Source organism: Prinia subflava, chromosome 1 (assembly GCF_021018805.1).
Source record: "Prinia subflava isolate CZ2003 ecotype Zambia chromosome 1, Cam_Psub_1.2, whole genome shotgun sequence".
Classification (NCBI taxonomy): Eukaryota; Metazoa; Chordata; class Aves; order Passeriformes; family Cisticolidae; genus Prinia; species Prinia subflava.
In genome coordinates, this window is record NC_086247.1 from 70595009 (window position 1) to 70619423 (window position 24415).

Below are 24415 nucleotides of genomic sequence, written 5' to 3' on the forward strand. Positions count from 1 at the left end.
AATACACAGAGCAGAAACTAGTAGTAAAACAAAAAAGTGTGTTTTGTGCTCTGCATGAACTTGAAGAAACCAATCCTCCATCAATTTTTCCAGCCTGATAAGTACCAGTTACAGCACAGAGCCTCTGATGGCTGTGGTGATTCAAATTAAGTGACAGACAGAAGTGATGCTGCTGAATGGGTTTTACTGTGCCTTCAGGTAAAATCTTTGAGTCTCAGAATAAAGGCAGCTGCATTAACTGGCATCTGAAAGTGTTAAATTCCTTACTGACTGCTCAGCTCTGTGCCTCCCTTGCTGCTGAAGCAGTGAATGGATCACAGAATGCTCTCAAGCACAGGTAGGGGCTGTGCTTGGTGACTTCTGAAACTTATTTTCAAAATTCCTCTTGCCTTCTAATCTACAGCATCTCTTTTGCAGCTGTCTAGAGACTGAATGGCTTCCTGTGCGCATTGCTGCTTTCATGGAAATATGGGAGATTATAATCATATAACCAAGAGGGAAGAAAACTAAGGTGGAAAATCCAAGGCTACTTTTTCCACTGTTTTAAAGATTTCTATCTCTATAGGTTGCACCTTTACTTCAGGATGCATCACACACACATCAGAAGGCAGATCGTTGCCCAAGATCTTTCTGAACAGTCTTTGACACCCAGGCTCTTTATGGGTGTTGACATCATGGAATTATGGAATGGTTTGGGTTGGAAGGGACCATAAAGGTCATCTAGTTCCAATTCCACTGCCAATCTGCCACTTGACCAGGTTACTCAGAGCCCCACCCAACCTGGCCTTGATTGGACATCCACAGCTTCTTTGGACAATCTGTTCCAGTGTCTCACCACCCTCACAATAAAGAATTTCTTCCTAATATCTAATCTAAACTGACCCTAATTCAGTTTAACACCATTAACCCTTGTCTGTCACTACAGGCAGACTGGTATAAAGTCCCTCTCCAGCCTTCTTGTAGGTGTTCTTCAGGTACCAGAAGCTGCTGTGTGTCAGCTCTCCAGTCACTTTTACCCATGCTGTCCTTGTCCTGATCCAGTAATAGCTGAAACGACTTCTTTCTAGTACTACTTAATGGAAAAAAATAAGAATCAAAATTCCTTAGCTGTTCTAGACAAGGAGGAAAATAGAACAGATCCAGTCCTATATATGGTGGTACAAACCTGCTGAGCAATTACTCTCGATTTATATACATGTAACAAGACTAGAATCCTTCTTCTGTGAGAGAGAACTCATTTCCCAATCAGAAAGAAGCCATTTTTGAAAATAATAAATCGCTACTTGCTTTTACTTTTGTCAGTGTTTTCTCTAAAAAAGAAAAGGAAAAATCACCTGCTGGAATTTATTACAATCTTTTTTTTTTTTTCCTGAAAGTTTCAACACGTTCTGGACTATTATACTTTCGCTGTTATTCTTTCTCTTTAGTATAGTTACTTTTTATCTTTGCATCTGTTAGAAATAAGTGGATAAAGCACATGTTCCTTAAAAAGAGCCCCTGAATTATTCCTACACAACCTGCAACAGAGCTCTCCAGATTGTGTAGCTTTTTTTCTGAAAACCTGCCAAGGTCAAGGAAAGACAGGAATAATTTCAAGCCTGGTATTGTTCTTTGGAGATAAATATAATCTGAGGAATTAGAATTTTTTCTCATCAAGGTGGAGTTTTCACAAAACTCAGTTTTGATGAAGTTTCCTCGCCCTACTAGCTCATCTTTGGAAACAAAAATGTTTACCCAGTGTGACAATACTTTTATTTTTGTTTTAATTGTTTTTCTTTTTAAAGGAAGACTGAAGCATAGGTAAAAGGAAGTAAGAGAAAACTCACAGGATCTGTAGGGCTTGGGAATCTCTGTAAGATTTGTCCCACAAATTTGTGCTTGACCCCTCTCAAGTTTTGAAGAGACTATGCAACAGAAAGGATCCTGGGTGACTCATTCACGGCTGAATCTCAACACTGAAGTGTTCCAAAACTTTCTCTTAGAAATATCAGCTTTCCTGAAGGTCAACAGCATGCAAGGGTTTAAGCGAAATACAAACCCAGACCTTAGGCAGTCAAGTTATTTGGTACCCAGGAAAGATTTACCTATTCCTAGAGACCAAACAAAGAAATCAAAACCAGCATAACTGGTTTTGACTCCTCTTACAGTCCCATTTCTCAGTATGATATTTGTGCCTATTAAATCACACTTTTTTCCAGGGGAAAGCAGCACAGAGAGACCATTAATGGTAAATAACAAAGTCCTGATCAATGTCTACTGAAAATAAGCTGTAACCACCACAGTGAAGCAATGCAATAACACAACAGCTATCCTATTTTTCAGTCCATGACACTTCTGAAGCATATACCCACAAGTAAGAGCATGAGTTCTCCCGGTAATATTCCTGAGTCAAGAAGGCAGACATTCCAATTTAAACCTGTTACACTTGAAATCCCTTTTGCTCAACCCTTGTTCACCCACCTTTTAGATACAGGACTATCAATTCCAGAAACAAGTCAATAAGTCAGGGAACATCCTGCAGTTTTAACACAGCTTTTCCTTGGCCTGAACAGAGCACTCCTGTAGATAACTGCAGCAGCCCTGCAGGAGGAGGACAGTGTGTGGTTGACCACAGCATATGTGATTAAATCCAGGTACCAGGGAACTATGGTTAAAGCCTCTAGAACAAGCGCTGAGGCCACTGATTTGCATCAGCAGGTTATCACATCCTCCTCAGATGGACTAATTAACCATGAGCAAGAATAACTGCTGCTGCCAGAACTAAGAATTACATCTCTCCCATCAAATGCTTACTCATTGAAGTAGCTGTTCTCAGGCCTGTTAGGCAGCACTACCAGGTGGAAAAACATGGAGGTTTTTCTTTATTCCAGACAGCCCCTGGCCATTTTTAGGATTTTTTGCAGTTGAATTTGTCTATTCAAAGAATGGATACTTTGCTCGAAATTTAAACATAACTGTAAGGCTTTGGACTCATTAACATTTATTAGGAACCAAGTCTAAATAATTGGTGTGTGCATATATGTAGTGTCAGGGGAGTGGAGATATGGACTTTTCAATCCACACTGCCCCTGCAAAAGCAGCAAGGATATCCTCCAGCCTGGCTGCTGTGTGTATGAGAGTTAACTCAGTTTCACGAGACACAGAAGAAGTACACATATTCATCTGAAATGCCTGAAAAATATACCTAACTCCAAGAATATTTTAGTAGAATGAAGCTTTTTCTCTCATGAACTTGAAAGAAAAGAATTGCAGACAGTATATTTAAATCTATATATTGCTTTCACTGTTCACACTCTGTGATATGTACACCAAGTATCTTTCCATCTTCCTGTTTAGTGAAGAAATCTAACATTCCTTATAACTAGGTCAACAATTTTCCAAAGAATTTTTCTGATGTTGTTTGTTTTACTTAAAGAGCTATCTGTGTATATTTTCTGCTCCTTTTAGAGTAGTAAACTCCATTTAAAAATAATCTTACTGAATTACCTCAAACAACAGATTTATTTTTCAAACAACACTTGTTCAATAAAATTGGAGGCATTATGTGGCTGTATGGAGAATATACTTGGTTGCAAAAAAGTTGTTTTGACCACTCTGTAGTTGAGCACTTTTTGTTTCAACTCAGTGTAGGCAGTTTCTCATCCTAGTGCATGTGAAGACAACACAATTCAGATGGCTGACATTTGGGGGAAAGCTCTATGAACAGATGCATAATGAAACAAATCCTACTGTATTTGTAGGAGCATCTGATGTTTTGACCACACTGCTGGGGATAAATAATTTCTCCAAGGTATGAAAGAATTCCTCTAATCCTGTTGAAGATTTAACACCCTTTAGATTTAGATAGTCCTGCAAGAGGCAGGGATCTGAATTTGATGATTATGGGTTCATTCCAACTGGAGATATTCTATGATTTGGAGAAGAGTTTGTATTCATGTTATTCCTATTTACTCCACAACTGTTACCAGGAAAGTTGGTTATTTTTCCAATAATAAATGTTCTAATGTTTTCTAATGTTTTAACTCCTACACTAGAAGTTAATTAAAAATTAAAATGTTCTAGATTTCCTGATTATGAAATACAGAAATTAAATAATCACCTGTGACTAATGAACTGTTATTAATATTTTCAAGAGATTCTTATTTTTCTCCCTTTATTACTTGTAGATCTGAGGCCAGCCTTCAGTATGGCTTTCGTTGTGATCCAAGGCAACTCCTTCAGTTCTAGAAATTCTGGGATATCAAAATCAATGAAAACAAAATAGTCTGCAACCCGTGTCGCTTACTTCTATTGCACAAATGCAGAGTTGTTACAGATCTATATACAAGTCTTAGGTTATCCACTGCCATATCTTGCTTATTGTTCTGTATTTTTCAACTATAGGAAGCATAATTTAACAGATTAGCTCATATTATCTGTTGTAAAAATATTTTAGTTGCCATTTTGAATCAAGCTAATGCAGTGAAGAAAGAAGGCCATTAAATTTAATATCTATGCTGAATTGGGTCAGCAGTTTTGATATGATTAAATTCCATGGGCTTTTTTTTTTTCACCAGCCTCATCACTTCACATTATATAAACCCCGTGTATAAAATGGCATAAAATACTGGCTCGGACCACTGCTCTGCATAGCTGAACCAGAAATCAATCTGAATTGCATTTATCCTGGACTTTGCCACACACACAAGAAACAAAATTACTTCCATAACATTATTTCTTGTATCATTTACCATCAATTTCCAGTCTTATCAGGCTACTTTGTTTCTCTGTACTACTGATTTTAAGCCTAGCTTTGCTGATGTTGCTTTGAAAGCTGTCCTTCAGAAGACCTATTCCTTGTTTTGCTGCTAACTCACTTGTGTGACCTTTGGTGGGTTCATAAATCTACCTTTGTTTCAGTTTACTTGTCTCTAAAATTGCTGTGATAAATAGATGTTGTGTTTTGTTGAGCTGAATTTCAAGATATATTGACCCAATAATCAATGATTTACCAACTAATAATAAATCCTAATACTGAGCCAAGAAGTCAGAGGGATTGCTCAATGCACTCTTTTTACACTCAGAGGGACAATTTTGTTCAAATTCAATCCAAAGTCCAGAGGTATCTGGAGAGATATTTTTAAGTTAGCACTAAGTCTGATATACACAGACTTCACAAAATCATGGGTTAAATCCTAACAACTTCAAATAAACCTTTTATCCTTTCAAGTGCCAATCAGGATAGGTTCATTTGCAAATACAGTCTAATTGTTTAACCTTATTCCAGACCTTTGGGACCCAATTATCCTGCTGCTTGTAGAAGTGAAACCTGATTACCAATTTTTTAAAAAAAATAAGATTAAGCAATACTTGCAATTGATGTCAGGAATTAAATTTTTTAAACAGGCCTTTAGCTGGCACTGTTCTGCTGAAACAACAGCAGGCTGATTGTCACACATACACTCACCTTGAGGTGTTTGCCAGTTATTTTTCCCTGGCAAGATCTTTTGATAGGACATTGTTTTATTATTACTGAAACAATTTCGAAAATAATAGGGCTTTCCAACTTCCACAGACTGTGGTTTCAATTCCATTGAATTCATTACCTTATGCTGGTACAACCCAATATCTGGTTACTGCATGCTGCTGTACTGTGTACCTGAGCTAGTCCTAGCCAAGCCAGTTTGAGCACAGGAGAATAAAAAGTCAGCAGCAGTCAAAGTTTTGTACATGCCACACAAAGTAGCTGGAGAGCCTGACAGAGTTATCCCCCACAAAATTTTAGGCTTCCTCAGCATGACTGTTTCTGGTACTTCTTTCCTGTTCTGTCTCTCTCCAAAATAAACTTTAGTAGTCAGTGAAGGCAGAGTGGAATGTTACAATCCAGTTACAGTTAATGACCTTGTTCCCCACCTCCTTCTCAAGAGATGAGCTGAACATTAAACTGTCAGAAACCTTGGACACAAATAGCCCTTGAGAAACTGCACAATCATTGACGTTGCTCCTGATGCAGTATTCCCAACACTACATGAAATCTGATCTGCCCATCTTTCTGTTTTCTTATGAAGCTTCCTAAAACTCCAAATGCTAGCATAAAGTCAACCTCACATCCCCTCTGCTCTAAGACAAAATCAGCTGTAACTGTGATATCCTTTTTAAATGTCTGTCTAAAGTTTTCTGCCTCAGCCTTTAGTAATCGAGGATCTTAAGCCACACCATCTGCTTCATTATTTTAGAAGAGATTTGCCCCTTCTTCTTTGCATCAGTCCTTTGGTATTGTGGTGTTCCTGCTGTAATCCTCTGCATAATGGGCTGCTTTTGCTTGAGCATCTCTTACTATGCCTAGGAGAAATCTGCAAGCAGGATATACTTCATGAAATGAACTAGGAAAAAAGTGTTTCTAGGTTGATATGGGCAGTTACCAAGTTAAGCATTGATATGCTTACCACATCTAATGTATCTGTGTCAGCTAGGCAGTTACCAGTCAGGACAGAAAATATCAATATCCATTGCTTCTTGGAACAGCCTGGATTGCTGTCTCCTAATTATCTACCTTTTTCCTAGGTTTATGTTGTTAGTTTTAAGTCTTTGCGTTTTCAAGACTTTGAGTCTTTCAGTTACTAGTGACTACCATCTCAGCAACTTCACTTCTCTACAGCCACATTTCTTGTCTTGCTTGGTTTTAACTGGATTACTTTCACATCCTACTAAAACAGAATCAAAGTTATCAAGACATGCTACGCAAAGCTAGACCTTGGGTCACATGAGCCCGAATCTCACTGCATCCTTCTCTCTTTTCCATCCCTTTTATTTCACTCTTTCCCCATTTTATAACCTCTGGTCTGTTTAGTTTCTGCCTTAACCAGAGCTGAGTAAAGGAGAAGGGTGACTTTCCAGGTATTCAGGACTATATTCCTGCTTATTGAAAAATTATCAGTCCTGTGGTTTTATAGAGTAAGTACCTGATATTGTTACTTTGGGCTGAAATTTGGGAAATAACTACATTTCTGAAAAGAGGCTCCTGAGTATCTTTTGCATCCTGGAATTTCTTGCAATTTCTTCTCTCTGAACATATATTTTAAAAGTGTGTATATTGCTGAATTTCATTTTGTATTTCCAGACCACTTCTCTGGTTTTGGCAGGATTCTTTCTGGTCTATAACGTTTGTGTCACGTGGAAATGAAACACACTTTCTCAGTATTATGTAATTCCTAATGAAAATATCAATAACTTCATACTCACAACAGATTTCCATGAAGCTCCACTTGATATATCCTCCCATTCTGGTATATCATTGATCTCCACACTTCAGTATAACTATTTAGGTGCATTTGCACCCTCAGAGAAGCACCCTGAAAGCCGTGCTTTGGAAATTATTACCTGAGACTGTATAAAAAACCAAAATACAGTCAACCTGTATATGATTGAAACCTCTTTCTGCTCTACAGAATGCCCCTGTTAACATTTCATAGGTAATAGACTGATTTGACATGACTTGGTACACACAGCTGTGTTCTGGCCACTGTGCCATTTTTCTACTATTTTCCCAATTCTTGTAAACAGATTGATTGATTTGGGAATTTCACAGAAGGTGAAGTTAAGCTGATTCATCTACAGTTCATTATGTTTTATTTTCTTAAGATTAGGCACTCTGTCTGCCTTTTGCTAGTCTCCTGGTATCACACTCTTAAAGACTGAAGTTAAAAATTCTGATTGGTTCTGCCAGTTATCTAACAATCCTAGTGCTTTCAAAAATGCAAAAACTCGCCCTACATAACACTGTATAAAAATCCGTTATCCATGCCACCCACTCTGTCATTCTGCAATATATGCCCTGAATACATATTCAGTCTGTTTCAAACCAGGTATTATCAATCTTAGTAAAGTTTCTAGTTAAACCGGGGTTTGTTCATCCTGGGAAATAAAAATAAGGCAAAAAGTTTAATTGTGACATGTAAAACATTTAATATAGCTAGTAAAATTATGGATTTGTGTGATTTCCTATGCATTCATAAAGTCAATTCTTTAAATTCAGACCTTGATCCAAAACCTACTGAAGCTACTAATTAATTTGGAATCTAGATTCTTATATGATGCTTTAGCACCAGTTAGAGACCAGTAGTAGAGCAGACGACCTGTAAGGAAGCCTGTTGTGATATGCAAATTTTCAAAGACTCTTAGTGCTGGATAGCAGAAAACAATGGCAAAAAACATTTTTTTTCAGATAGGAAAGCAGAATTGGATTCTGAGTAGAAGGAATTTAGATAAGTTTGTTTCCTTCTTCCCTAAAGTCCTTCTAAAAAGGTCACTGAGATAAAAATAGAGCTGCCTTCTTTTGCAGGGATTTTGCTTGAGAGCTCAATTTATTCAGAAATCAAGACAGATTGATGTTGTTGCCTGGGAATGCAGATAGGCATATTTTAGACAATAAACCAGGAGTCCTTATCTGCTGAATTTTATCTTTTCAATGTATCTATCCTATGCTAATTTTAGGTCTGCATGCTCTATATCCTGCCATGTTTTGTTTTTCCTCCCATTGAGCTCTGATTTCTCATTACGACGTGTCCTTTTAGCATATATTTTGTACTTGTGATGCATCTGCTCTCATTTTGCCCCTGCAAGTGCCTAAACGATAGCTTAATGCATCTGTAAGGACAAGTGCTGAACAGGTGCAAAACAAGACCACGAATAATAAAAGAAGAGGAAGAAATCAGAGACTAATTTTTGCTCTGTCAGGATTTGCCTGATATATGTATAGTCATTACACAGCCAATACAAATGTCTCATTTTCACAGTTCTTTATCTTCTTTTATAAAAGGATCTTTCTGGAGTTAATTTAGTGCAAGAATTTTTGATAAAATAAGGTACTCCTTCTCTACTGCTACCTTCACAGAGATTCTTTAATACAGCCTAAGGAATTTTATAGGGTATCCAGCTCTTTGTTAGTAAAAAACCCATGGACAATACTTTCAGGCACATGATGTGATTCTTGGTGTCCTGGGCAGGCCAGGAATTGGACTCAATGATCCTGATGTGTGCCTTCCAAATCAGCATCGTCTATGATTCTAAAAGAGAAAATGCAAAAAACAAAGATATGAATTGTAGGTATATTACTTGAAAACAAATCAAACCCCACACCACTTTTATTTTATGTTTGTTTTATGCTTTCCGAAGAAGATTTGTCAGTTACTCTTCAGAAGAGTTAGTGCAGATATATTAATTTCACATATTCCACAAAGTAGTAATTTTTTACTCACTCTAATCTCAGTGATACAGACTGGGTAACTGAGCAACACTCTGTTCTTTTTGTATTGTTGAAGCAACATGAAATGTCAATTGACTGTCAGTCTTTACTCGTTGTTATAGCTTTGAATTCACTCTGAGTTCAGCCTCCAGGACAGCAGGACCTTCAGGACTGTGGCTACAACATCTTAGTAATTCCTTTTGAGAATAGGCTAAAACCTCTGTTGTCCAGCAGCCAAATGATAGGCTGGAGGGAAGAATGGAGGACAGTTCAAATAAACAAAACCTGACTACTTATTTTTGCTGAAAAGAGACATCCAGAAAAAAATAATCCATTTTAAGTAGAACAGAATCACCAAATCATTTAGATTGGAAAAGAATCTTCCAGTCCAGCTCATGACTGAACACTACCTTGTCAACTAGACCATGGCTCTAAGGGCCACATCCAGTCTTCCCTTAAACATCTCCAGGGACAGTGACTCCACAACCTCCCTGGGCAGCCTATTCCAGTGTCTAATCACCCCTTCTGTGAAGAAATTCTTCCTAATGTCTGATCTAAACCTCCCCTGGCACAGCTTAAGACTTCAGAACAAACTTTTTGAGATCTTTCATGCACTTCTTACAGGAAGTACAAATAACCAGGACATCAGGTTGCAAATTACAGAGACCAATCATTTTCTGCCTTATAGCCCAGTTAGTTGGGTATTTCTCCTACATAAGAGAGAGAGAGTTCCCTCAGTCTGAGATAATTTCTCAAGACTCATCTCAAGACTCAATCTCTCAGAAGCATGTCCAAATCATTGTGTTATGGGCTGTCCAGTCTTCTCAGTCCTAGCTGCATGGCAGGTCTGTTTGATCTACCTCTGAATCATGTGCAGCCCAAGATGGAAAGTTAGGCTACCCTGCATAGCATTCCCTTGGCTATTCTCAGTCTCTTTGTACAGTGTTCCACCTTTTATTTTAAATAGTTATGTGATCATTGGAATAAAGGCAAATCTTCTAACTTATTGTCAAGAGAACCACCGAGTCAGAATCTGGCGTAGAATTTCAGTTTATGAAGGAGGATTTAGGTGTTTTGAACCAAGAGGTACTATCTCAGAAGTAAAATCCATGTTCTCCCCTCCTTGGCTAGTAGGTAAATGCTTTGCAATTAGCCACATAAGTAGTAATTTCATAAAACTCATGTGGAAATACTTTTTTTCTTTTCCTTATCGTCCTTAGATTTTTTTTTAACAACAAAAAATCAACATCTGCACATATTTTGGGTGAAATTAAGAACCTTTTTGCCTCACTGATATTGCCTCAATATCATGACAAATCAAAGCAGAATACTCAGGGTGAATGGAGTGAAGCTGTTCTGTGGCAGTTAAATAACAAAAGTTTTTCCTTGAATCATAATAATTCCCTCTGAAGTTAAAAAATTCTAATATCTGGTAAAACTGGACTGAGCCTGGCGTTTTAAGTTGTATTGAAAACCACAGTCTGAGGTGTTGCTCAGAGCTCTTCCTGACTTCTTGGACTTGGTTCATAAAACTATTTCCAGGGAGGAAGGACCCACCTCTTCCTTAATCATCACACCAATGTACACAAGAGCAGAGGTTGACTGCCTATTTCAAACAGTAGTTGCTTGGAAGGTTTCCATGTCTCCAAGCTCTTCTGTCGTTTTTATTAACACAGGAGGGAAAAAAAAGTCACTAGGGAAAATAAAAGGTTGTAGGCAATAACGCTTCTGGAAAGGCAGAATTTTTATTAAGATCATACTCTGAGTTAAGTGGCTCCTTCTTTGACAGCAGCCATACTGCTGCTCTTAGAAGGGCAAGAAGCTGAACTTTAAGGGAGCCAATTAGGAAATGTTTCAGAAAGAGTGGTAGTGATAGCAGCCATCTGAGAGATTAACTGCAGTAAAGGGTCCTTAAAGCAGTGGCCTCCAACTATTTTCAGCATAGCTATTATATTTCTTTTCATTACTTAAAAACTGCTTTTACAAAAAGAAAAGCAACAAAGTGACTCGAGGCTTTTTGTTGGGTCCCAGAGCTTCACAAGTGAATAGTTCCACAGCAAACATCACTTACCAATGGAACTTTACTTCAGAGAAAAATATGTTTCCTTAAGACAGATAATAAATACCCTTCATATCATTGTGGCTGATAAGTCAAAACAAGCCTGAAAGCTGCATTATGTTCTGGCTTGCAGTCTTTTTGCTTTTAAGAGTCAGAAAGGATTGATGTTTTTGTGGGGTCACCGCTGAATACCTAACTGTACAGAAATACTAAATTTTGACTTGCCACTGAGAACAGCAAGGAAGGAACTAAATGGTGACAAGAAGAATGAACTATGTTTACATGAAGCTTTCTTTGATTCTCTAGTTCAAAATAAAATATTAATGAGAAGAGAATAATCATAAGTTTCCCTGATCACACACAGGATCTCACAAAATAACAACCAAAATTCTTAAATGTAATGATTTGATGTCTATCTTGTTATAAGAACACAAAGGTGCTCCTGCTAGAAAAAATGGTGACATTCTTGCTCTGTCTGAACTGAGTTGAAATCTTTCTGTTCTCACTAGAACTCAGGTGAAAAAAAAGTGTAAAAAATAATAATCCTGTTTTGAGAAATCTAGTATAACAGCTTCCTTCCATAAATCTCAGCATAATTAAGAAGAATGGCACTCAAGTGCTCATGATTTGTCATGTTAAAAAGGAAATGCAGGCTGGTATTTTTAACAAGACTGCTGTTCGTGATTAATGATATCTGTTTGTTAATGCGCTTTAGATACACTCACTGCATCCTCACACTGTCTTGCAGCTCTTGAACTTTACCAGGCAACTTCACTGGATAATGACAGGATTCAATAATCAGCACAGCTCTGTCATCCTTGTATGCTGATAAAGAGTAGCCATCAGCATCTGGACATGCAACTTCTGACCCGAGGTGCTGTGCTGGGACAAGAGACCTATCTGTAGCTCTCCACAATACAGAGAATACTGCTACAGCAAGGCTGCAAGAAGGGTGGAGCAATTTTTATAAAGGTGAATATTTACTTGTTTTTATAATACACTAACACCCCTTGGCTGCATTCACAGAAAATCTGTGTTGTTCAGAATTATTTCAATTAGATTTATTCCTGATTAATATGCTCTTCTATGTCCTTTGCTGGAATGTAGGTTTTCCCCATTTGGTTGCAATGAATCAGATATTATTCACTATTAGTGGTTTGCTACAGTTCTCATTTGCCTATTACTCTATCTTATTTTGCAGTAGTATGCACATTTTAAAGTACGCTTTTATGTAATCTGCAGGATAGAAATTAAAATTATTGCAAAACTTCTATATTATATGCTTTGAGAGACAGAAAAATTAAGATAAACTTTTCAATTTTCATACCTATTTTTATCACAGCCTTTTTAGATACGCTGACTTTCCCAGAGTTTTCTGAAGTCAGCAGTTCTTCAGAAAGATTATCACCTTCAAAAAAAAAGATAGGTTAGTTATTCGTGTGTGCACTGTAAAATAATTTCAAAGTACTAGACACTTTACTATCCTTTCCCTCTTCAAACACATTTGTTTTGTTCATTTTTTGTATGGGGGTCACTGCTGGAGTGTTCTTTTGGAAACTGCTTTAACATCTACAAGTCATAATTTGGCCATCTGATCACTGCTTAGCTTGACCTAAACTGAATAGAAGTTCTAACTCCTGCCACGTTGCCTTTCAGATTTTTCTTTTTTCTGTGTCTGATCATTCAGATAACCTCAATACAAATTTCACTCACATAATTAAAACAATGCCTTTGAATACTGTCCATGTTTTAAACCAAAATGTCACATAGTGATTTATCCATCTAAGAATAGAAATGGATCCAACATCTACCAGAAATATGGGTCTTATTTAATGAATATAATCTGGAAACAGATTAAAAAAAACCCATAAAAGAAGAAATTCTTCTCTGCCTTGCTGGCCTGCTCAGAGGGACATTTCTTCACAGGTCTTTTTTAATGTAAAACCTGTCATCATTTACTTCAGTTGAAATGAATAGTCTATTATCCTTCCCCACGTGGCTGTACCATAGTTAAGATTGTTTAATGATGGAATAATAATCTACAGAATAGTTATGCTGATTACATGGTGTGGTAAAAGAAGGGGTTGCATGAAATAAAAATACAAGAGTGTGTTGCCAAAAGACCTCACTATTTCATCTATAAACTGAATGACACATAGGTCCTGGACATTTCAATGTGAAATACTAGGTTAAAGGATTCTTTTCATGTTAATAGCTATGGAATTCTTTATTTGGTTTTCAAAACCGATCTTCATAAAAGAGAATCAGAGTGGTCCATTCCAGCTTTGAAATCTAGCAGAATTTTTTTTTCTGAAAGTGGAAAGGACTTCAGCTGAACTCCACAAGGATACAACTGCTTCACAAGAACACAATTTTGAACATCAAAACATGATGATTACTGCTTCCTTAAGCCCCGAGCTTTCTGTGACCACTACTATAGGCATTTAAAAGTGGAATGGAATGATCTTTTTTGTTATACTCAAACAACATTTTGTTTTCCTTAACATAACCCTTTTATTACTATTTAGAAATTAGGAAAAGAGTAGAGCCCACCAACAGATTGTTTCCGTGCTTGCTCATAACTTTTGCAGTAGTTCTGAATCTGCTTTCACGGAATTTACTGCAGAAATGCACAATTTATGGAGCAGAAAGAATGCAAGGTTTAAATCAAGTTCACTGGATAAGTGCAGGAACAGAAAATGATCTCAGGAAATAATTGAAGCATAGAATAATCTCAGCTTATTGTATGGTGGCTGTGGAAGGGTACTCCAAACAATCTTAAGCCTCACCTTTCAAGATATTTTTCAGTTGCTGGTCAATATTTTAGACTTCTTGTCTTATACCAGCTGTTTGTAGTTGTGTGTAGCTTTGAACTAGGAAGCCAAACTGATAGGTAAGGAAATGTCATTGTGCAGATCCCGTGGAAGATCAATAAGTCACCTTCTGTGGTCCTTCCTCCTGGATCTCTCTAAGGTCAAACCTGGAATTCCTGTGAGGAGCACAAGAGAAAGGGACATTGCATTTGCAGGCAGAAATAAAGTATCTCTCAGTGTTTAGAGGACAATTTTTCAGAGTTCAGCTAATGCAAAAGTCAACCATTTTTTTAAAAACCATTGTCTTGGATGATTGTGATAGACTTCTGCTTCCAAATAATTTTAGCTTTCTTCAGTGGCTTGTATTAAAAGAATTGATTGGTCCAGTTAGATGAGGATTTGCTTTTAAAAAACCACATACAACATGGAACATGTTTGCATGGACCTAGTGAGTCTCCGTTCTAATCACTGTTCTTTTAGTGGAAGGCTCTATCTCATGCCTCATCACAGCTGAAGTAAAATACACTAACTGGTACTTTGCACATTTCCAGTTGCACATATCGAAAGAGTTGCACCATCCCTGCTAAACTTCACCTGTGCAGACCTTGTGAGAGCATCTTATGTTGGGCAGGGTAAGTGTTCCACTACTGCTTCAGCTTTCACCTGAAAAATACACTTCTTTCACTAAAAATGAGGGAGTGTTTGCATATACAGCCAGATCCCTTTTTTGAAAGGACAGTCACACTGATTTGAAGACAACAGCTTTACAGATCTCTTGCCTTGTGCAGGGTCTTTCTTCTAATGCCCTGTCCTCAGGTTCATATTTGACCCCTATGGGTAAATTATGGGAAATTTCCTAGCGACTTTGTTATTTGGCTGCTTTCCAGGGTCAGCCCACCAAAACGGGGGACCAGGGATTACCTGTTTGGGACCAGAGCTTTGTACAGGTGTAGAGAGGGGGCTGGGAAGAGGCCTAGCTGGAATTCCAAGTTGTTGGGTTGGGGCTGTGGAGAGAGATGCCCTGGCATGACACGGTCATCACATGGTGTGAGCACAGAGCAGCCCCAGTTGAAGGGTACCTTACAGCCCATTCCAATCCAGCTCCAGCCTGAACATCTATCTCAGGCTCTGTTGCTGCCCCTGGCAGGGCTGGCTGGTCATCTACATTCATGCCAAGCCCAAAACAAGTGTTTTAGGAAGGTGATGGAGCCCCTGGGAGCACACAGAGAAGGTCCTGGCATGACTACTCCTTGCCCCCGTTACTGTATATCCAAGCATCTCTCCTTGAAAGCATCTCTTCTCCCACTAAAGAAGTAGAGCACCTTTGTAACACCCTTATCATCATGAGATGCCTCTAACATCAGGGTTGAAGAGCTGTGACATTTAGAACAAGCATGTGTTGACCCTGGTTTGCCTGTAAAGATCAATACATCCCATCTGCCAGAACAGTTTCTGCAACCTGTAGTTTCCATCTTTCCGGGCTGAAAAGGACAAAAGTGACACAGTAAATCCAATTGTTAAAAAAAATCTCTCTTCTGTAATTTTACCTATGAGCTTCTGTTGTGATTGTCTACTTAGTGGGATTCACAACCCCCAGCACAATCTGTATTCACACGTTGAAAAACACACTGATACGTACCTTGTTTAAAAAAGTATGGTGTATGAAAATATCAAATCATACTCTCTAGTATAGACTTTATAGCTTTTACTATAAAATATAGCAGTTTAGATTACTTTGTTGAAATACTAGAGGAAGAGATTAGGAAGAAAATTAGTAATGCAACTCAAATATTTTCAGTAGAAGTACAACTAGTATGTACATTTTTTGCTGCTGAAAATACACTGTAACTGAGAACTTCTACTGCATGGTTGTGAATACAGAATTGTTTGGTAACTCACCTTTTGGTTTTATAAGAATCATGGAAAAAAAGTCCTTGATATGTTCCTTGTGCTTTAAAAATGCTGTGCTACATAGAGAACTTAAAACAAGAGAAAACAAAACAAAAAAGTTGCAATCAGACTTTGATATGTAAATATTTCCAGGTTCTTTTTGTGCTTGCAAATCACTTCTGTAAGGAGTTAAAAAAGATAAATGGAGTTATTCTTTTACAAAAAGATTTGGTAGAATCACCCTCCGTGTTAAACCCAGGTAATTAACATTGGGTTCTTAAATGTAACCCAGGTGATTAACATTGGGTTCTTAAATCTACCTAGGTTCCCAAGAGTTACATTTAAAAAATGCCACCTTTAAAAAGTGCAGGATGCTGAGAACTTTTGAGAATGAGTGATCATTTAAGTAATTAAATGTGGGATTTGAAGCTTATGGTTAGACATTCAAGTCTTGGCTTGCGATTAAATACATTCTAAATAATTTCATTATTATTCACAAGTGGTAAGTCCTTAAGATGGAGGTATTAAGCAAATTCCTTATGCCTGCTCCTGAACCAGATGAAGCTCTGGGAAGCGAAAATTATTTTTGGAGAGTGTGTTGCTTTCTCTCCTCATGGAAATACGGTGACAGAAAACTGAGTCAATATAACAAAATCTGACAAAAGCAGTATGAGAAAGACAAAAGAAGGGACAGAGGGGGAAAAAATTCAGAAAGTGTGGGGAAAGGCAGGTAGGTAGAAGATACAGAGTGAAATTCTCAAAAGAGTTGAGGCATTGAGTATGTCATTGGGTAGTTCTGTGCCTGCAGAGCTTTTGTCAGTAATAGAGGGCACAGACTCCCATTTCAAGTTTGGTGCAGCCCTCAGAACTCTTTCCACTAACTTCAGTGAGCTTTGGATTAAGCACTTAGGGGGGAGACCGGTTATGCTTAAACTGAATGATTTTTTTTTTTTTTTAAGAAAGAGGTCTAAATTATGGAATAAAGTTTTAGTAAACTCAGAAAACTCACTGAGCTCTCAAACCCTCAGAATCCCCAGAAGTTAGTGGCACTTTTAGACCTTAGGCTTAAAAATGGAGAAAAATAGCTTATCTCAGAACTTAAATGAGTTCAGTAATTGCTCAGGCTGCAGAATGTAACACAAGATGTATTACAAACAAGCCAACAAAGCAGTTTATTACACCAGAAGTGTGCCAGGAATTAAAAAAAAATACAAGGGAAACCCTGATTCCTATTATGCTTTGGGATTAATAGTGTTCAAAATGGAGTTGCTATGTTTTAATTGTGTGAATCCAGCAAATTAGCATTTGAAATATACTGCATTTATAAGTTCTGCTGGATACACAAAAAAAAAAGACATAAACAAGACTTTGAAGATAACAGGAATTTAAGAACTCTTTAAAAATGTATTTTCCCTTTCTGTTTCTGATGTTATAATTTTCTTTTATTTACTAAGCTTTTAATGTGGGCAGTTGTTGCTTCTGAGATTTCCAGCCACAGTTCTTAATCGTGCCACTCAGTCTCACTGCCTGAATGCACCTCATTTCCATTGGAATCTTGAAGCCCAGCTGAAATATTCTCTTATTTACCCATTGCCAATGGACTTTCTCATTCCTTTCCCTTGTCACACTCTCCTCCAGAGCTGTCACTTACTGCCTACTTCTATTGCATGTGGGTGTTGAGGTACTGGCAATGAGGGGAGGGCTGCAGCCCTGGCCTCCGTGAGGAGAGGCCAGAGTTGCTCCATGTGGGAGACAGCTGGTGCCTGTCAGCTCCTGTTGGACCCACCACTGGACACAGCTAAAGCCCTTCAGCCATGTGTGGGGCACCTGGGGTAAAACCTATTAGAAAGGTCAAAATGTTGAGGAGTGAGAGAAAAAGTGTGAGAAACGGCCCTATGGCCCCTAGGAAGGGCCTAGGGGAGGAGATGCTACAGGTGCTAGAACAGAGATTTTCCCTGCTGATCCTGGACACAGCTCTGTGGAGCTGGCAGTTCTCTGCAGCCAGTTGAGAGGAACAGCCCAGAGTGGATATCCACACTGCAAACCACAGAGTGCCATGTAAAAACAGCCATGTAAAAACCATGTATCCACAGCGCAGCACCTGGAGGATCCCGTGCCAGAGAAGTGGCAGGCTCTGAAGGAAGCTGCAGCCTGTGGAGGGCCCATGCTGGAGCACTGGAAACCTGCATGGAGGAAGGAGCACCAGAGATGAATGACTGAACTTTATGGACTGATCACAAGTCCCATTCCCCATCCTCTCTGCACCATGGGGAGGGAGAAAGGAGCAGGAATGAAGGAATGAATTTTAGCCTGGGAAAAAGAGTGAAGGGTAGGTGGGAAAATGCTCTTTTAATTTCATCCTAATTTCTCGCCATTCAAATCTATTTTAATTGGCAATAAGTTTTTTTCCCAAATCAAGTTTGTTTTGCCAGTGATGGCAAAGTATAAGAGACCCTCTCTTTTTATCTTGACCCATAAGCTTACTCATTTTCTCCCCTTGTCTTGTGGTGGGAGGAATGGGGGGAATGAAGTGGGCATCTCACAGTTGCTCAAGGTCAACCCAACAAGCTATTTTGCAGTCAGATACACAAACAACATATGCTGGAAAAAACAAGGGTACACATATTGCAGGAGAACTTCTGTGCCCCATTTTAGTCATAGGATACAGATTTTTAAAAAAGAATACAAGTACAGATTGCAGTGTCCATCAACAAAATTACGTGGCATGGGCTCTTGCAATGTGTCTCACTGCTGCGTTGTCATGTAGCTACTGTATCTATAGATCAAGGTCAAATCTAATACTGACAACAGTTGTGCTGTTGTCTTCAGAGCCTCTTCTAAACTTCAGCATTCTTTAAAGTTGAGCATGCAGGCATTGCAGCTGCTCTTTCCTGCATCCAATGACCTCTGTACAGTCCCACTTTTCTAGTCATAATCTGTCTGCTGGCTCTTACGGAACACTCCTATCAGCTTACCAGTGTTCAGCATTCATAATATTTCCCTCAATCAGAGAACAGTATTTTCCTATCTGTGAGCTCCAGATTCCCCAAGAATCAGTTTTCAGCACTCTAGTTCTTTGTTCTGTCATTTCTACTGGGTATTTTCAGCTAATCACTTAAAACTTCTACAGTGACTGAATACATGATTTTTCTCTTAAGGCATCAGATATTCCACTGCTCTAAAGTACTCTTGTTTAACTGAAAAACTATTCTGTCTACTGAGTCTCAAATACTCCTCATCTGGAAAATACATGTCCAGCAGCCCTCATAGCATAACCAGATATCTCATTTTCTGAAATGCATGATGATATGGAAATGACATTAAATGCAATTAAATGCAAAGAGAGTTAACAAATTTCTCAATAAATTGTAATAAATGTACTTGTAAGAAATGTAATTCACAGTGGCTCCTATTATTTTTAGACTCTTGTTACTTAGCAGCAAGAATGTGGTCATATTTAATGGGAACAAACAAACTAAATGACTTTGAATATTTGTTCTCTGACAATGTCATAATAAAAATTAAGACATTTTTATGATTTAAAAGTGCCAAGATTTGTAGCTAGTTGCAATAACTTGTTCAATATATTCTGTCTTCTGTCATATCCCAAATAATTTCAAAATAAACATTTTTTTTTCCCAAATATTTATATTAGATGGCATGTGAATAGGAAAGGTTGATAGCATTCCACCAAATTTTGCCCATTCATCATGATTTGCTTTTGCAAGTTGTTAGGTTACACACCACCAGTAGACTGAGTACTTCCATAATATTTCAGGATTATGTATCCAAAAAACACTGTAAATATGATGAGCTCAACTATTCTGAATAGTTTTTCCATAGCACTTAATTGGAAATGATCAAACCTATGGTTTGTGAAGGGAATTGCAGCTTCTTTTCTTATACCCAAAAATATCCCTTGCTAACCCCAAGAAAATTCTCAATTAGTAAAAATTTCAAAATAGTAATGAATAAATATTTAATATTGAAGCTTTTTTTTTTTTTCCAAATGGAAACTTTCTGTATTTCAGTATTAAAATGTTTTGTTTGAATGTATTGACATAAACTCTTCTACAAGATAGTTCACTCTGGAACTTAATTTTTATTGTGAACTATATCACTTCACTGGAATTCAGTTAGAGGTTGATCTACTGACATTCATGAGCCTCTTATGATGGCACCCAATAGGAAACCTGAATTGCATCATGAGTAGTGCAAGCCTGACCTGACTGGAGAAAAGGAAAAACCAGAAATATTATTATGTGGCACACTGAGCAAATATAATTTAACCGTCACCTAAACACTGAAGAAGTATTATTTCAATTTTGATAATAGGTTGTTGTGAGATTTTTATAAATTTGTATTTCTCACAAATATAATTAAGAAATTCCAACAGAAAATGCTCAGCAGCCTATACTATTTATATTAATGTTTAGAAAAGCTGACAGCATTACCTAAAATTCTATTCTGAAAATGTGGCAAAGAGTAGCAATTAGGATCCCACACAGAAATCCATCCACAAAACAAAAATCCCTTGGGATAACCTTGCAAAATAGTATTTCTCATATGCCAGGTTCCTGGATCATATCTTGGAACATTTTTCTTTGGGAAATACAACATTTATTAGGGAACAAGAACTATCTATTTATTCTGTTAGATTCTTCAATCACAGTTTAGAACATTTTTAAATTTAGTTCTCCATTAATGACACCTTTTGTCCCCTCTTGCTCCTCTATTTATGTGGTTCCAATCAGTTTTTGTTGTCTTGGGTCAGCAGAGTCAGCAGTTTGGATCAGATAAACTCCAGTGAAAGTGCTGCAAGGTCTCACTTGAAAGCATTCCCATTTCTCACGGTATAAGAATTATCACTTGTATTTACTATTGCCTTGGGAAGTCTTGCTGGAATCACTGTTTCTCTGTGAAGTTTCACCCAAAAGTTCTCAGTCTTACATCACTGATGTCATAGCCAGATGCATCTCTATCACTTCATTGCAAATAAACCCCTGCACGTATGCCACCAATCTAAAAAGAAATCAGTATGCTATGGGTCCTCAAAGTGCACAGATACTGTGGGGGAGCTGCTCACTCCAGGACCTGGAGCACTGGTCCTGCCAGCTCACCTGCCACATAATGTGGGACAGGACAACCTAAGTGCACCTTGCACAGCCTTTTCTTCCTCCTCCTATGGCTGTCATTGACCTCCCAAGTTGAAATATAAACCAAATCTTCACTGATGTTTTCCAGAAAGTGCAATTCAGCTGAAAGGTATTTGAACACCATCTCACTTTGTCCCAGAAGTGCTACCAGTGGTTTCTTGTTTTATGGATTCTCAGACAGGAACAACTCTGGGCCACTCCTCTTTGCACACAAACATGAATTATTGTGGAAGCTTCTGAGCTTCAAAGTTCAAGAAATTATTAGTTGACATGAATTGAAAGCTTATGTTTTTATTTCAGATCTAAATTAGATTTAGACAAAAGATGGGGAATATAGAGTTTAGATGGGGAATATAGAGTTTCCTACGTATGTACTCTGCCATTTGCTCTCTGTCCCTGGCATTGACCTCTGAAACAATCTGAACTGGCTAAAACTGAATGTACAAGTTGCCTCCTACAGTTCCCAGCTGAGGTGTTTTCATATTATATATGATACATTTCTGCCATGCTTAAAACTTGCTCTAATATTCAGTTTACTTTCATATCATACTTGCAAAATTATAGCTTTTCAGTCTACAAAAGTGTTGTTGCAGAGCTTTATGGTTTTAATTCTCCTGGTCTAAATGCTGCAGTCCTTTCAGTGTACTTCCTCATTTCTTCAGATTTTCTATCTCTTTTTTCCCAGTGTCAGAAGTTATTTACATTTCTCATCAGTTTCTGAATTTTCAAAATCTGGATTCCTCTTCTTAGTTCCTGTATTCTGCCTGAAAAATCTTTTGTAATTATCTCTTTATCAAGAATTTTCAGTTCTGCTATTAGATGATGTTTCACTAAAAAGCTGAGTATAGATCTAAGCAGAAACTGAAATAAAAAGTCCTTTTCAGTCTGGAGGAAAATTGTTTAATCAGAAGTGAATTGTGCTTCACCTAAAGAGACTCACTCATTCTCTCAAAACACTTTTCTATGGTTGATTTCTCAGAACACACTAGAGAAAGAATAGATATTTCTTTGAGATAATACTATGAAATTGCTGTAATTAATACTGTGATTTGGTGTTAGAAAAAAAAAGAAAAAATCAGTGTGAGAAAAATTTAGGAAAGTACACAGTTCCACAGAATTTGAGTAGGAAATAGGTTTACTCTTGGTAATTAAATATTTTCTCATACATTTTCTTTTATACTATTCTAGCACAAATGTAAACACCACTCATAAAAAAACCTGAAAAAAGAAAAAGTGAGAAAAATCAGATCTAATTAACTTATAAGCCTTTGGGGGGGGAGATTATTTTACACTGTGACATGATAACTAGAGTAGTAACCCAGAAAACACGATGTTGTGTATTTTGCTTTGCAGATAAATGATGAGTCTGATTTCTTTTACACACATGTAATAAAATACCTGCATTAATTCATGTTGACATACATTACTGGGAACAAAAGAAAATCTTAATTTTGTGGGAAATGAGCAGACATAACTCACAGCATGTCTGCCAGCTTTAATCTAATTTGAATACCATCTTTGTTAATAGTCCCTTTGGGTACACAACTTCAAGCTATCCATTCTGGGTTAAAATGAATAGGATTAGGTTTTGAATCAGTTCTCTGTTTTTCTGCTTGCAGCATATAGAGGAGTATGTCTTAGAAATGAGTTTATGTAAGATAAATATTTGAGAACACAGTTGTCTGATCAGCTCCAGAAATTAAATATGAAGGACACGTCCCATGAACAGTTCCATCCCAAGGAGCAACATCAGCTCATGCATACTACTTTGCAACAAGCAGTTCTAGAATTATACCTATGGAAAACTGCAGATGTCAGAATTATTCACTCTTTTGCAAAACTTCCTTATAAACCACCCCTGGAGCTAGCCCACCCAACTTTCAGTGTCAAACCCAACACAACAAGAAACTCAGGTCCTTAGAGAAAATGGCAGGATACCAGAGAGAGTCGGAGAAGCGCAGTGCTGAAAAAGACCTCAGGTGTTCCTTTTGTTCATCCTGTTGCCCAAGGCATAATCAGCTCTCCCAGTGTCACTATTGGCAAATGGTGTTTCAGTCTCTTCTTAAAGACCTTCCCTGACTGCAGCTTTCCCAGGCTATCCTGTGTATTGTAATGGCAGGAGGTCTTTCTTCCCACACATCTCACAATAGCTGATTTGAATCTTTGCTGCATTTAAACTCATTACTTTGTGGCCTACTGTGATCTCTGAGTTATCTCCAGTTAGTACCCATCCATTTTCTGAAAGAGTACTCTTCTTCAGCTGAAGTGCTCTCAATGATAAGCAAATCAGGATTGCTCTGTGCTTTGCTTTATATACCCTGATACCATGTTTGCCTTTTAAACAACACTGTGAAACGCTTTGAGGTCATGATGCTCCACAACACCTACAGATCGACTTTTGAGCAGGACTTCTCTGGCCAGCTGGCTTCCATCCTATGTCTATAACAGCTTATTGTTCCTGTTCAGATGTTCTACTCTTCATTTGCTCATATTGTTCTCCTTAGATCATATCTTCATGCCATTTACAATTTAATGAGTATGTCTTCCGTTTCAGCATTCAGGTATTAATAAAACTTGAAGAGGAGATAAGAAGTAGGAGAACTCACATAACTCTCCCTAACATATCCTTCCACACGATGTAGTCACCTGGTTTTGCACCCTCCCTGTAAGAATTTCACCAAGACTGTGTTTCTTGTATAATTTGTGGGTAGGTCATGTGAGGATATCAGTACTATTATGAAAGGTGAGATAGAAGACCTAAGTGACTTCTTTCCTCTGTTCAGCCTGATATATTATGTAGAAGGAAATCAGTTTAGATTGACAAAATTCATACTTAGAAAAAAATCTAAACTTGTTGTTATGTTGGATGCCATCTGCATGTAACTTTTTATTTTCCAGATAGCTGCAAACATTTTATTTTATCTTCTCTTTAAGAAATATTGTGGGAAGATACAATCTTAATTCTATTTGTCACTTGATCACAGATGGTTCATTTAGTGGTAAAAAAAGGCATGAAACACCTACATGCTCAAATTTACCTACAAGCTATTTGAGTAGAGTAGACCTTGCTGCTTCTTTTAAAATTAACGTAGAAAATGAAAAAAAACGTTTCAAAGTATTATACTAAGTCAATAATAGAATGAGCACTTTTTACTCCCAAAGTAGTTGCTTGATAATTGTATGTTATTTCATGCCCTTTTTTAAATTTTCTGTGGTTTTTTTATTGTTATTTCATGCTCTTTTTTTAATTTTCTGTGGTTTTTTATTGTTGTTG